The sequence below is a fragment of the Nerophis ophidion genome, linkage group LG08 (genome assembly GCF_033978795.1).
Source record: "Nerophis ophidion isolate RoL-2023_Sa linkage group LG08, RoL_Noph_v1.0, whole genome shotgun sequence".
Taxonomy (NCBI): Eukaryota; Metazoa; Chordata; class Actinopteri; order Syngnathiformes; family Syngnathidae; genus Nerophis; species Nerophis ophidion.
Genome location: NC_084618.1, coordinates 21331789 through 21348623, shown reverse-complemented (window position 1 = coordinate 21348623; position 16835 = coordinate 21331789).

Below are 16835 nucleotides of genomic sequence, written 5' to 3'. Positions count from 1 at the left end.
AATGTGTCCGGCGGTGAGAGAAGAGGAGATATATTCCTCCACAGAATGCTGTTCGGGACGCAAAATATTACACAGTCGCAAAGAATTTATTGGCGACCCTGGAAGGAGGTCAATGGCGCAGTCATACGGGCGGTGGGGGGTGGTGGTGGCGTCGTAGCTCGGTCTTTACAAAAAAACTTCACTAAGGGAATGATATTCCTCAGGAATCAACGCAAAATCAGGGTGCTGAGGAGTAGGAAGAGTAACAAGGATAGCTGGAGACGAAGCAAAGCGCAAACAGTGACTATGACAAACAATACTCCAATTGGTAATTTTAAGAGTGGTCCAATCTATACTTGGACTGTGAGGTCGCAACCATGGAAGTCCAAGAACTAAGGGTGCCGAACGAGAGGGCATTATGAACAATTTAACCTCCTCACGGTGATTAACAGAAATTAGGAGGGATGTGGCATGTGTCTGGTGAGTAATATTAGCCAGTTGACGCCCGTCAAGTGAGCTAACATTCTTAATACGATCGAACACCCACAGTAGGAATCTTTAGAGACTCCACAAGGCCACTGTCAACAATGTTCTCATCAGACCCTGTGTCAATTAATGCCTTAATAGGGCAAGACAGAGTACCTTCCACCTGAAGTCTTCCCACCAGTGAGGATGCAGATGTTGCCACGGGAGCAGGCGACGAAGTTGGTAATCTTCCCTGCAGAAGGTCTCGGGTGGACGCGGAACGGCCCCCAGTGGGCTCCGTAGGACAGCGAACAACGACGTGGTCAGCAGCTCCGCAGTACAGGCACGACCGAAACCTCAGCCGACGACTCCTCTCTGCTGATGACACCCAGCTGAATGGGTATTGCCCCCTTTAGCCCCTCTTCTGGGGCACTGCAGTCAGAAAGCGGAGGCGACGAAACCCGAGGCTTGGCTGTTGATCGTGTGGACCAGGTAGGTAACTGCCGACTGGCGGACGGAGGATCCACCCCCTTCTGGGCGTGTCGCTCTCGTAGGCGGTTGTCCAATCTGATAGCAAGCGAGATGAGCTCCTCGAGGGTCTGGGTCTCGTCGCAAGCAGCCAGCTTGTCTTGGATATGGGAGCTCAGGCTAGCCAGGAATATTCCCCGCAATGCTCTCTCCCCCCAGCCACTCTCCGCTGCTAGGATCCTGAAGGAGACTGAGTGGTCCGCTACAAAGGAGGACCCCTGGCGTTTAGCGAGGAGGCTCCCTCAGAGGGGGATCGAAGACGCTGCGCAACTCAGCGGAAAATAGGGGTAGGCTGGAACGAAGTTCGGGTTTACTTTCATACACCTCCATAGTCCAGCGTGCTGCTCTTCCAGCCCAAAAACTAAGTATATATGCCACATGGGCGGAGTCTGTAGTATATGTGAGGCTGCTGTGCAAAAACTAAGGAGCATTGATATAGAAAAAGTCTGCATTGTCCAAAGTCCCCCTCATACCTGGGCGGGTGTGGTATGTTGGGCTCCCGGGTAGGAAAACCGGATGTCGAGGCCACGGGGGAAGACGACGCTGCAGTTTGGGTAGCCTCCGAGCCTGGGAGCGGGTGGGGGACAAACAGGCGTGTATGCATCTCCTGCACAAGTGTGGTCAGGTTCGATAAAGCTTGTTCGTGATCACTTATTCGCTGGCCAGTTGAACAGGATTCTCATATGCGGGTTCCATAAGAGACTTGGCAATTCTGTCACAGTTCGATTAAATGTAGAACAGAGGAACCCAAAGATGCAGATGGATTGTAAGTTAAACAGTTCTTTACTTAACGAAAAGCACTCACAACAATGATCCAAGAATAGAAGATAACAATAAGCGAAAAAGAGAACACAAAAAGAGCACCGTGGAAAAAAGAACAAAATCTAACATACAAACTAACTAAACTTGGGTCGGAGTTGCAAGACGTGCAAACTATCACGTACATACCAAGCTGGATGGCACTGGAAAAAGCCAAGAAGATAAGTCGCATGAATACAAGGAGCTTAGGTGTCTTCCTACAGGGGGAGTGGAATTGCCGAGTGCCATCCAGCTGACAAGGTGGTGCTAAAGTAGTGCTGGGGAGATTGGACACAGCTGTGCACGTCTCACAAATCCGCCCACAAGGAAACACAGGAACTCTGAGGAAGACAAACAGTAAGAGGGAGGTCTGCTGCACCAAGAAAGGAAAATAGAGCATACAAACCACAAGGTGGCAGCAGGCGGTGACATTCGCAAAATAATTAGCGCATGCTTAGTATTACCGCCGGCTCAAATTCGTGACGTCACGAGTGACACACCACCTGTCATCATTTTCAAAATGTAGGAGGCTGATTTCAATAAGTTGAAATCGCATAAAGGGAAGACGATTAAGAGGAGGAGCGGAAGAGCGACCTGGACTGAGGTTTTATTGAAAAATAAACAAAGTCAAATTGCTCAAGCCATGTCCTTCCTTGGTGGTCCTGGGAACCCGCAAGATGGCGGCTTGACACCGTCACAATACCTTCACTGCGTCTGTTAAATATGAGTCATTAAATGACTCCCGCCTCCTGGTGGTGGAGGGCGGTAGTGATCATTCTTGCTACTATTCGGCTGCAGAAGAAGGGAAATGAGTGACGTGTATTGTGCTGGGACGGATATGACGCGGCGGGTGCACGACGGACCTTTGCTGGCAATGTAAACAACCGGGCTGAAATAAAGCATGTTCCAGTCCTAAATACCCAGTGTACTATTCACACAATAACATTCATGTTGGCAGCGGTGGGATAAAAAGATCACCCAAGGAGCAGAACGGGAGGGGGAGTTGTCCGAGGATAATTCTGTTGTCACCTGCACCTGAACTAACTGATAGCAGCGGTCTAATAGCAGTTTTCTAAACTGGACTTTCAATCATGGCAGGAGGTAATAAACAAAGATCTCCATGGAGACAGAAAGACTTTTAAAACTGAAGAAAGATAAGGAATACTTCTATAAACAAGTTATCGACCTTTTTTCATTAATTCTTTTAATTTAGCCTTTATTTGACCAGGTAAAATCCCATTGAGATCAAAGATCTGTTTTCCAAGGGAGACCTGGCCAAGAGGGCAGCAGCAAGGTTACATTAAAAACAGTAAACAACACATAAAACATCACATTTATAACATTAAAACTTGCTTGTATGACACGTGCATACAGACAAGGTAGACTGCAATCCTTTCACAGAAGCTTTAAACTTATTTAATTTAACAAGGGTTTTAAGATGAATGTTCGATTGTAGGTTATTCCAAGCCTCCGTGCTGAAAATAATAACCATTATAAAGTTTTTTTAAAATTTTTATTAAATGTGCTTTTCATCACGCTCAATTTTTCATCACGCTCAATTTTTTTTACTGCATGCCTTTGGTAAGTGCCGGAGTGAGAAGAGGTTTTAAAATATTTAGCGCATGCTTACTTTTACCACAAGCCTTTGGTAAGCGCAGGAGTGAGAAGAGGTTTTAAATTAATTAGCGCCCAGGCGGCAATTCTGGGTGTTGTTGATAAATGGCTTTTGCTTTGCATAGTAGCGCTTTAACTTGCACTTACAGATGTAGCGACGAACTGTATTTAGTGAAAGTGGTTTTCTGAAGTGTTCCTGAGCCTATGTGGCGATATCCTTTAGAGACTGATGTCGGTTTTTGATACGGTGCCGTCTGAGGGATCGAAGATCACGGTCATTTAATGTTGGTTTACGGCCATGCCGCTTACGTGGAGTCATGGAAAGAAAAGAAATGTAAAAAGAAAAAATACTAATTAAATTGTTATATGTATCCAGTGTTTATACTTTATAAAGTTATTCTCCATTTAACTTCACCAGTTTTAGATGATTTTTTTTTTCGAAATCGCTTAATTTTTTCACATTTGCCGTACAAATACTGAGAATTACTTGCGGTGAGGCAGCAGCCAGTTGAGCCTCACGTGGATTGCGCAATGACTCGGCTAACTGCTGGCTGCTGTGCAGTGAGACCGTATTGCTATATGAATTATATTATACATTTCTATAGTTTAGTTAGCTGAAGTATATAATGTACAGTGTATCTTGTCAACAACTGTATGTGTGTAACGTATTTCTTGTGCTGGGCAATCATAAAACTGCTGCGAAGACGCACCGTGTGAGGCACCTGTTCTCCCGCCTCCAGGAGATAGAGGGCGCTAGTGATCCCAGGGATCATTCTTGCCACAACCTGGCTGCAGAAGAAGTGACAACAAGCAGCAAGAGTGAGCAGCGTGTGTTTATTTTTTCCTCTCCCCTGGACTTTTTACACGAATGATTACATATCTAAAATCAAACAGTTTTCTAAACTGGACTTTCAATCGAAGCAGGAGGTAATAATTAAAGAAAGACAAACGCCGGTTTTCTTCAGACAGTGATCTCCATCAAGACAGAGAGACTTTTAAAACTGAAGAAAGATAAGGGAAACTTCTATAAACAAGTTATCGATGTTTTTGTTCAGAAGGAGCGGCACATTGACTTCATTTATAAGTAAAGGTAAGACCATAATAATCTTTTTTTTTATCAAATGTGGTACAGTTTGGATGTATAAAGAATGCTGGCAGGAGCTTTTAAACATAACCTGTTAAGTGCCAATCAAATGGTGAATAAGATACTCTTTAGGGTTCATATGTTTGTAAATCTGACTGTGATGAAGTCAGTGCCTCACCAGCCATGAACCTCACCGCACGTCACTGTATATATATATATATATATATATATATATATATATATATATATATATATATATATATATATATATATATATATATATATATATATATATATATATATATATATATATATATATATATGTATATATATATATATATATATATATATGTATATATATATATATATATATATATATGTATGGATGTGTATATATATATATATATATATACATATATATATATATATATTGCGCTCTACCACGGTATCGAGCACTATTCTCTGGATAATCCAATCAAGACATACATATATATATATATATATATATATATATATATATATATATATATATATGTATATATGGTTGTGTTGGATCACTATGGATTGAACTTTCACAGTATCATGTATCATGTTAGACCCGCTCGACATCCATTGCTTTCAGAGGGGTGGGGGGGTTGCCCACATATGCGGTCCTCTCCAAGGTTTCTCATACTCATCATTGTCACCGAGGTCCCACTGGGTGTGAGTTGTCCTTGCCCTTATATGGGCTCTACCGAGGATGTCGGTATATATATATATATATATATATATATATATATATATATATATATATATATATATAGGGAATAAGCGGTAGAAAATGGATGGATGGATGGATACATATATATATATATGTGTGTAGAAAAAATCACAAGACTACTTCATCTCTACAGAACTGTTTCATGAGGGGTTCCCTCAATCGTCCTCCTGACGATTGAAGGAACCCCTCATGAAACAGTTCTGGCTGTTGACTAAGTATGTACTTTATACGTTCGTGTGCAGTGTGTTCAAAGTCAAGATGATTGTGTCATTAGTTCATTATCTGACACTATGAAATCCTAATTACGCTTTTTTAAATTTTAGACGTTAGGATTTGAGACATTTATATTATGTCAAACCGACCAAAGGCGCCGCAAAATTACAACAACAGAAGTTGAAAATTGTCAATAATCCCACGTGGGTGTTTGGGGCCCCCGAAGCACCCTTGGGGACCACTGATCCACATCGATACCACTCCTGAATTAAAAATCTATTTTCTCGTTGGTTCTCCGTCACACATACAGTGGGGCAAAAAAGTATTTAGTCAGCCACCGATTTTGCAAGTTCTCCCACTTCAAATGATGACAGAGGTCTGTGATTTTCATCATAGGTACACTTCAACTGTGAGAGACAGAATGTGGGGAAAAAAATCCAGGAATTCACATTGTAGGAATTTTAAAGAATTTATTTGTAAATTATGGTGGAAAATAAGTATTTGGTCACTTCAAACAAGGAAGATCTCTGGCTCTCACAGACCTGTAACTTCTTCTTTAAGAAGCTCTTCTGTCCTCCACCCGTTACCTGTATTAATGGAACCTGTTTGAACTCGTTATCTCTATAAAAGACACCTGTCCACAGTCACAAACAGTCAGACTCCAAACTCCACTATGGCCAAGACCAAAGAGCTGTCGAAGGACACCAGGAAAGGAATTGTAGACCTGCACCAGACTGGGAAGAGTGAATCTACAATAGGCAAGCAGCTTGGTGTGAAAAAATCAACTGTGGGAGCAATTATCAGAAAATGGAAGACATACAAGACCACTGATAATCTCCCTCGATCTGGGATCTGGGGCTCCATGCAAGATCTCATCCTGTGGGGTCAAAATGATCATGAGAACGGTAAGCAAAAATCACAGAACCACACGGGGGGACCTGGTGAATGACCTGCAGAGAGCTGGGACCAAAGTAACAAAGGTTACCATCAGTAACACACTACGCCGACAGGGAATAAATTCCTGCAGTGCCAGACGTGTCCCACTGCTTAAGCTAGTCCATGTCCAGGCCCGTCTGAAGTTTGCCAAAGAGTACATGGATGATACAGCAGAGGATTGGGAGAATGTCATGTAGTCAGATGAAACCAAAATAGAACTTTTTAGTATAAACTCAACTCGTCGTGTTTGGAGGTAGAAGAATACTGAGTTGCATCCCAAGAACACCATACCTTTTGTGAAGCATGGGGGTGGAAACATCATGCTTTGGGGCTTTTTTCTGCTAAGGGGACAGAACGATCGATCCGTGTTAAGGACAGAATGAATAAAGCCATGTATCGTGAGATTTTGAGCCAAAACCTCCTTCCATCAGTGAGACCTTTGAATGGTTGACCAAATACTTATTTTCCAGCATAATTTACAAATAAACTCTTTAAAATTCCTACAATGTGAATTCCTTGAATTGTTTTTCACATTCTGTCTCTCACAGTTGAAGTGTACCTATGATGAAAATTACAGACCTCTGTCATCATTTTAAGTGGGAGAATTTGCACAATCACTGGCTGACTAAATACTTTTTTGCCCCACTGTATGTGAAAAAAAAAAGAAAAAAAAAAAATCTATAATGAATCCCTCAGCCTCATTAAAAACATGCAAAGGCGAAGGTGTGTTTTGCTTTCACTTGCAACACACACGTGAGCGGTGTCAACCTAATTACTTCTCAACTTACCACATCGTCGTCGCCGCCTCCCCCCTGCACCGCCGAGCTGTTAGCATTTCGCCTTTGATTCAGCTCTTCACCTGGCGACCTCTCATTCCCCCGCCGGCACACTCTGATCAATACGTCGGACAAACGTGGAAAACCTTGGCTCGACCTCCTCGGGACGCCATTACCGCCGACGAACAGGTAGTTTATGTGCCAAAGCGCCTTCTATTAGATTTCCCGCTTTACGGCGCCGGAATTGGATAATCCGCCTGGCAACAATTAAAGTGGCGGTGAAGACAAATGCGGTGTTTCCCATTCCAGCTCATAAATGTCACGCTATTGAACAACATGATGGGAATCAGTCACGGGTGTAAAAAAAAACACAAGAGGAAACCCGGCGGTGGGAATTTATCGACGTGAGGTCCCGCCGGCTACTGGTCAAAAGTTGAATTTGGCATCAGTAATAACCTTGGACAACAGCTCTAACCACTGCGATACCCTTTTCAGAATCACCAGCGTTACGGCGCACATAAAAATAGAAAAAAACTTCTGAATTGTGAAGCTTTTTTATTATTTCTAACCTGTCCTGGTCGGCGGCTCAGTCATAAAGTACCGGCGATCCCCTTTTGTTTATGTCGGGGAGATTGGGGCACTCCTCCTCTTCAATTTCAGTGTTGGTTTCAAGCCTGTTTGCTAATTTTTCAACACCACTAGTAATAGCAAAATAAAAAAATAAAAATAAAAAAAGGTGTGGCTCGAAGAGGTCAACATTGTGTGACTAAAACCGCAGAACGTTATACCGAATATTTAAAAATATATTTTGGGGGTATTTTCTGAAGTGAAATGTATTTAAGCATGCAAATAATAACCGGTTATTAATCATGATTACTCACAGTTCTAGAGTGTGATTAATCAGATTTAAATATGTATATATATATATATATATATATATATATATATATATATATATATATATATACAGACCCCGTTTCCATATGAGTTGGGAAATTGTGTTAAATGTAAATATAAACGGAATACAATGAGTTGCAAATCATTTTCAACCCATATTAAGTTGAATATGCTACAAAGACAACATATTTGATGTTCAAACTGATAGATATATATATTTTTTTGCAAATAATCATTAACTTTAGTATTTGATGCGAGCAACACGTGACAAAAAAGTTGGGAAAGGTGGCAATAAATAATGATAAAGTAGAGGAATGCTCATCAAACACTTATTTGGAACATCCCACAGGTGTGCAGGCTAATTGGGGAAAGGTGTGTACCATGATTGGGTATAAAAACAGCTTCCCAAAAAATGCTCAGTCTTTCACAAGAAAGGATGGGGCGAGGTACACCCCTTTGTCCACAACTGCGTGAGCAAATAGTCAAACAGTTTAAGAACAACGTTTCTCAAAGTGCAATTGCAAGAAATTGTGGAGTTTCACCATCTACGGTCCATATTATCATCAAAAGGTTCAGAGAATCTGGAGAAATCACTCCACGTAAGCGGCATGGCCGGAAACCAACATTGAATGACCGTGACCTTCGATCACTCAGACGGCACTGTATCAAAAACCGACATCAGTCTCTAAAGGATATCGCCACATGGGCTCAGGAACACTTCAGAAAACCACTTTCACTAAATACAGTTCGTCGCTACATCTGTAAGTGCAAGTTAAAGCTCTACTATGCAAAGCGAAAGCCATTTATCAACAACATCCAGAAACGCCGCCGGCTTCTCTGGGCCCGAAATCATCTAAGATGGACTGATGCAAAGTGGAAAAGTGTTCTGTGGTCTGACAAGTCCACATTTCAAATTGTTTTTGGAAATATTCAACATTGTGTCATCCGGACCAAAGGGGAAGCGAACCATCCAGATTGTTATCCACGCAAAGTTCAAAAGCCAGCATCTGTGATGGTATGGGGGTGCATTAGTGCCCAAGGCATGGGTAACTTACACATCTGTGAAGGCACCATTAATGCTGAAAGGTACATACTGGTTTTGGAACAACATATGCTGCCAGCTAAGTCCCGGCTTTTTCACGGACGCCCCTGCTTATTTCAGCAAGACAATGCCAAGCCACATTCAGCACGTGTTACAACAGCGTGGCTTCGTAAAAAAAGAGTGCGGGTACTTTCATCGCCCCCCTGCAGTCTAGACCTGTCTCCCATGGAAAATGTGTGGCGCATTATGAAGCGTAAAATACGACAGCAGAGACCCCGGACTGTTGAACGACTGAAGCTCTACATAAAACAAGAATGGGAAATAATTCACTTTCAAATCTTCAACAATTAGTTTCCACCAGGAGGGGTAAAAGGTTCAACTATGAGATGTTCGAAAAACAGAGTAATACATTTAATGATTTTCTTTTGGTCCATGCTTTCTATGTTATTTTGGTGTGGTTCCTGTATATTTGGATAATTATCATGGTCAAAATCGTGGAACTTCTGTGTTTCCTGATCAAAATAACGCAGTAGACCAGAAGTGAGGCAGACACAAGCGGTGCCTCCACGGCTACACATAAAGTGTATTGAGCGTGTGCGCGAGAACGGGACGCGTGCTTGATGCCACAGGGAAAAGGCAGGCCTTGAGGCAGCGAGTACCTCTGCCTCAAAGTAGGGGGCGATATATCGTTCAATGCCTCAGCAGTAGTCTGACTCGCCACACTGGGAGAAATGGGGCCAAACACATGTCCCTCCAGCGGAAGCCAGACTTTTTTTTTTTTTTTTAAACTGTATAACAAACATGGCATTTTTATTAGAGTAAGCCAGCGTTTGTGGGTGTTATTGCTGCTTCAGGTACAAATACAGAAAGGTAAGATATACTCACAATACTTGATTTATTGTGTTAAATAGAAAATGGGACCAAAAAGTATTTAATTACAACTTTGTCAAATACTTTTTGGATCAATTTGTCAAACCATAATATCATTATGATAACGTTTTTATGAGGTTTTATTGAAAAATAAACAAAGTCAAACTGCTCAAGCCATGTCCTTCCTTGGTGGTCCTGGGAACCCGCAAGAACGGCTTGAGACCGTCACAATACCGTAGTTCATCTGTACTCATTTGTAATCACGCACCTGTTTTGTGTAGGTGTCACGCACCTGTGTTAATCATGTCACTAATGTTCAAGCTCGTATTTGCCAGGCAGTCGGCCTGGCGTCATCATTGTTGTACCATGCTCTGTTCACTCTGGTTATGTATCACTCTGCTTCATGCCATGTTTGCTGTTTCACTGCCATGTCATAGTTCATGCTGCTCTGCTCTTGTCTTTCCAAATTAGTTGTGTTTATTCATGTCACGTTTAGCGAGTCTTTTGTTTCATGTCCATAGTTTTTGCCTTTGTGGTAGTTTTTGTTTCTTAGCCAAGTTTTTTCTCCGCCTTGTGCGCGCCTTTTGTTTGCACATTCTTCTATGGATAAATTAAAACATGTATTCTACCACAACATTTAATAAAGTCAAATACAAATAAGGCATCTAGAGAAGTATCCAATACTTCTCTTTTCTAAAGTGTGTACAGCGGATATAATCATCTACATCACTGGTGTCAAACTCAAGGCTCGGGGGCCAGATGTGGCCCCCCACTTCATATTATTTGGCCCTCGAAAGCCTAGTTATAATATGAATCAATAATGTATGGTAACTTTCTTACTAAACATATTATTTCTTTCTATTTTGGGAAGAAAAAAAATACATGTACTCCATGTAATCGCAATTTTTGTGAACTTAAATATTGTCTAATTATGCAAAATATATTATCAAACATTCCAACCATGTTTTAAAAATATAAACACACACTGATGATAATGATTATAAAGCAAGTTATCAATCAGATTGTGCAATGTAAAAGTATAAATAGATTTCATGGTAAAATTTTGACATTTTTTGTAGTTTTTACAGCATTTTTTTTCTAAATTAAAAAAAAACAGTACTTTTTTTTAATACTATAATAAACTGTGGTGCCGTTTTGGTATTTACAGTAATACAAACTGGCAGCTCAGGTGCTAAAATTTTACTGTAAAATTGCAGGGTTTTTTTTTTTTACAAAAAAAAACAAAAAACGGTAAAATTAAATCAAAATTAAATTGCAGTAAAATTCTGGAAATTGAGCTGCCTTTTTTTATTTTTTATTTTTTTATCATAAAAACAGCTGCACTGTTTTTCCATTTACAGTAAAACAAACTACATTTTGAGGTGACTTTATTGCAGCTTACCAAATTTTAATTTTTTTACATTTTACTTTAAAAAAAATATACCAATAAATGCATTAACAAATGTAGTAATAACAGTGTGCAGGGAGGTGTGGCCAGGAGCAAAGGTCTCCACCTCTGTCCATGGTGCTGAAGAGAGAGCACCATTAGAAGTGGAGGCCGTGGCAGTGTTGACGGCGAGACACAGCTGGCAGGTGATTAGATTTCACAGGTGGTACGTGTTAATCCAATCATCCGTTGTCTTTAACAGTAAGCTGCGGGGAGCAGGAGGGGAGTGAGGATACCGACGTGGCTGAAAACTTTATGAAAACATATGATTATTAAAACCTTGTTAAACCTGCACGCTGGGCTTCTGTGTCGGTGACAGTGGGACAGCAACTTCCACAAATAGTATTCACTGTTAGAAACGGCCCCCTGGGGCCCAACATAACTGCGACGTGACATTGACACCTCTCATCTACATCAAAAATATGATTTGCCTGAATGGCTGGACAGGACAAACGTATTGTGTGTAATCAATACAATGAGGATAAATTAAATCGTAGTCACGGCCTCGCCTTTAGTCAGGCGGGTGCTACTAAAGGTTGCAGCGTCGCTTCGAGGAACATCTTAAGTGATCGCCGACGCGTGAAAGTGGTCATCAGCGAGGAAAATAGGCGTAGGGTTGTCACCTTGATTCTGTCATGTTGCACGACTGTCCTAACGACATATTGTTGGCGTGCGCTCCACTGGGGACAATTAGCCAGTAAATGTCCAACCAAACACTTACCAGCATATTAGAAGAAATATATATATATATATATATATATATATATATATATATATATATACATATATATATATATATATATATATATATATATATATATATATATATATATATATATATATATATATATATATATATACAGGTTTTAACAATGTTTTAATAATCGTACGCTTTCACAAAGTTTTCCCTCCAGCAGGATGCGACTTTTCATTCCACGTCCGTATCCTCGCTCCCCTCCTGCTCCCGGCCGCTTACTGTTAAAGACAACGGATGATTGGATTAACACGTACCACCTGGGAAATCTAATCACCTGCCAGCTGTGTCTCACCGTCAACACTGCCACGGCCTCCTCGTCTGATGGTGCTCTCTCTTCAGCAACATGGACAGAGGTGGTGACCTTTGCTCCTGGCCATACCTCCCTGCACACTATCATTACTATATTTGTTTAATGCATTTCATTGGTATATTTTTTTCAAAGTAAAATGTAAAAAATAAAATTCGGTAAGCTGCAATAAAATCACCTCAAAATGGAGTTTGTTTTACTGTAAATGGAAAAACAGTGCTGTTTTTCTGATAAAAAAATAAAAAATAAAAAAAGGCAGCTCAATTTCCAGAATTTTACTGCAATTTAATTTTGATTTAATTTTACCGTTTTTTGTTTTTTTTTGTAAATAAAAAACCCTGCAATTTTACAGTAAAATTTTAGCACCTGAGCTGCCAGTTTGTATTACTGTAAATACCAAAACGGCACCACAGTTTATTATAGTATTAAAAAAAAAGTACTGTTTTTTTAATTTAGAGAAAAATGCTGTAAAAACCCCAACAAATGTCAAAATTTTACCATGAAATCTATTTATACTTTTACATTGTAAAAAATAAAATTCGGTAAAATGCAATAAAATCACCTCAAAATGGAGTTTGTTTTACTGTAAATGGAAAAACAGTGCTGCTGTTTTTATGATAAAAAAAAAATAAAAAAAATATGGCAGCTCAATTTCCAGAATTTTACTGCAATATAATTTTGATTAAATTTTAACGTTTTGTTTTTTTTTCGAAATAAAAACCCCTGCAATTTTACAGTAAAATTTTAGCACCTGAGCTGCCAGTTTGGATTTTTTTTTTTTTTTTTTTTTTAACCGCAAATCATTAACTGTATATTTTTTAGGTGTATTACTGTAAATAACAAAACGGCACCACAGGTTATTACAGTATTAAAAACTTTTTTTTTTAATTTAGAGAAAAATGCTGTAAAAACCACATTAAATGTCAAAATGTTACCATGAAATCTATTTATACTTTCAAATTGCACAATCCGATTGATAACTTGCTTTATAATCATTATCATCAGTGTTTATTTATGAAAATAGTTTATATATATATATATATATATATATATATATATATATATATATATATATATATGTATATATATATATATATATATATATATATATATATATATATATATATATATATATATATATATATATATATATATATATATATATATATATATATATATATATATATATATATATATATATATATATATATATATATATATATATATATATATATATATTAGATTAGATTAGATAGTACTTTATTTATTCCGTCAGGAGAGTTCCTTCAGGAAAATTAAAAAAAAAATAAAATAAAAATAAAAAATAAAAAATATATGTATATATATATATATATATATATGTATATATTTATATTCCTAACGTGTGCACGCCGTCAAAGACCACCATGTTGATGACATGCTAAGGTAATGAGGGGGTCGGGAATGGTCACATGACCACTCTGCATCCACCTGGCACTTACACTTGACGATGTGAATCTCAATCTCCCGTCAGCGTGATGAGGAATCGCCGAGGACGGAGTCTTGGCCCGGCACCTGCGGGGAAGAAGACATTTAGGGCTTTATTTCATCACGAGCCGTCATGCGGATACAGCGCCCGTCTTCAACTGCCAGCGTGAGCGGCAAAGGGAAGCGGAAGAAAAGCGAGTGGCGACCCCTCCGCGCTCCGCTCTGTGGGGGGGTGGTCATTGTGTTCACGTTTTGACCTTTTCAATCAAAAGAACTCTTGCATCGCCTCTATAAGTAGACCACGAGCAGTTCTAAATCCAGACACGGGGATTGCCTTTAGTCTGAAGATGGAACAAAACAACAAAAGGGTCCTGGTGTTAGTAGGTGTAGAGGTTGCCCTCTAGTGGGTTTTTCAGACCACCACACACAACCAGGAGAGCCAGAAATTCCGGGTATAACACGTTTTTATTTTCATAAATAGTGCAAGTCTTTCCACGTCCGCTCAGCAGCACCTCCAACTCCAACTTCTCGTCTCATCACGGCTGCTGCTGATAAAGGCGGGGGGTGATTGGACAACAATGCCCACCTGGGCCACCTGTCACTGTCTTTGAGGCCGGAAGTAAGCAAGGGCCCCAAACGATGAAAATGACAGAAAGCAAAAGTTGGAATTGCCAGAAAAAAACGTTTCAGGGTATTCAACACACACATCCCAAATTCGTCACGTTTCATGTGTCAGGTGAACGGCGACAAACGGGGCCGTGTTGACCCCCTTCCTACGGTACGTGGATACTACCACATTGGAAGCAGCAATTTCAGCAGAAATGCAAAGAAGCCGCACTTGTGAAGTGTGAAGTGAATTATATTTATATAGCGCTTTTCTCTAGTGACTCAAAGTGCTTTACATAGTGAAACCCAATATCTAAGTTACATTTAAACCAGTGTGGGTGGCACTGGGAGCAGGTGGGTAAAGTGTCTTGCCCAAGGACACAACGGCAATGACTAGGATGGCGGAAGCGGGAATCGAACCTGCAACCCTCAAATTGCTGACACGGCCGCTCTACCAACCGAGCTATGCCGCCCCAACTTCAATGCTAACAGTTAGCATGATAGCCAGGAAAAATATTCATCCATTTTTCTGCCGCTTGTCACTTTTGGGAAGTTTACTTATTATGGTATGTTATTTATTTATTCACTGTTCAGAGAACAAGGGAATGGGATACAATTGCTCCGGTATGAAAAGGGGTAGGATTAAATAAGCCCGGTTTCTCCCCACTCCTTTTCGGACGTGTTGTAATGAAACCACCGGAAACATGCGATGCATGACATTGTATCGTATGCATCCTCCAAATAAAGCACCTCCAACTCCAACTGCTCGTCTCATCACGGCTGCTGCTAATAAAGGCGGCGGGTGATTGGATAACAGGCCCACCTGGGCCATCTACGCACCTGTCACTGTCTTTGAGGCCGGAAGTGAAGAAGGTTCCCAAATGATGAAAATTATAGAAAACAAAAGTTGGAGTTGCCAGAAAAACCTGTTTAAAGGTATTCAAAACACACGTCCCAAATTTGTCACATTTCATGTGTCAGGTAAACGGCGATGAACGGGGCCGTGTTGACCCCCTTCCTACGGTTTAGCTCGGTTGGTAGAGTGGCCGTGCCAGCAACTTGAGGGTTGCAGGTTCGATTCCCACTTCCGCCATCCTAGTCACTGCCGTTGTGTCCTTGGGCAAGACACTTTACCCACCTGCTCCCAGTGTCACCCACACTGGTTTGAATGTAATTTAGATATTAGGTTTCACTATGTAAAGCGCTTTGAGTCACTAGAGAAAAAGCGCTATATAAATATAATTCACATATTGTTTATTTATTTATTTATTCACTGTTCAGTTACAGAAAACAATGGAATGGGATACAATTGCTCCGGTATGAAAAGGGGTAGGATTAAATACGCCCGGCTTCTCCCCACTCCTTTACGGACGTGCTGTAATGAAACAACCGGAAACATGCGATGCATGACATTGTATCGTATGCATGCTCCACATAAAGCACCTCCAACTCCAACTGCTCGTCTCATCACGGCTGCTGCTGATAGAGGCGGCAGGTGATTGGATAACAATGCCCACCTGGGCCATCTACGCACCTGTCACTGTCTTCGAGGCCGGAAGTGGGGAAGGGTTCCAAATGATGAAAATGATAGAAAGCAAAAGTTGGAGTTGCCAGAAAAAAACCTTCAGGGTATTCAACACACACATCCCAAATTCGTCACGTTTCATGTGACAGGTAAACGGCGACAAACGGGGCCGTGTTGACCCCCTTCCTACGGTACGTGGATACTACCACATTGGAAGCAGCAATTTCAGCAGAAATGCAAAAAAGCCAAACTTCAATGCTAACAGTTAGCATGATAGCCAGGCAAAACATGCATCCATCCAAACATTTTCTACCGCTTGTCCCTTTTGGGACGTTTAGTTATTATGGCATTACTTTTATTTATTTATTCACTGTTCTGTTACAGAGAGCAAGGGAATGGGATACAACTGCTCCGGTATGAAAGGGGGTAGGATTAAATAAGCCCGGCTTCTCCCCACTCCTTTACTGACGTGCTGTAATGAAAAAAACCGGAAACATGCGATGCATGACATTGTATCGTATGCATGCTCCAAATAAAGCACCTCCAACTCCAACTGCTCGTCTCATCACGGCTGCTGCTAATAGAGGCGGCAGGTGATTGGATAACAAAGCCCACCTGGGCCATCTACGCACCTGTCACTGTCTTCGAGGCCGGAAGTGGGGAAGGGTCCCAAATGATGAATGATAGAAAGCGGGGCCGTGTCGACCCCCTTCCTACGGTACGTGGATACTAGCGCGTTGGAAGCAGCAATTTCAGCAGAAATG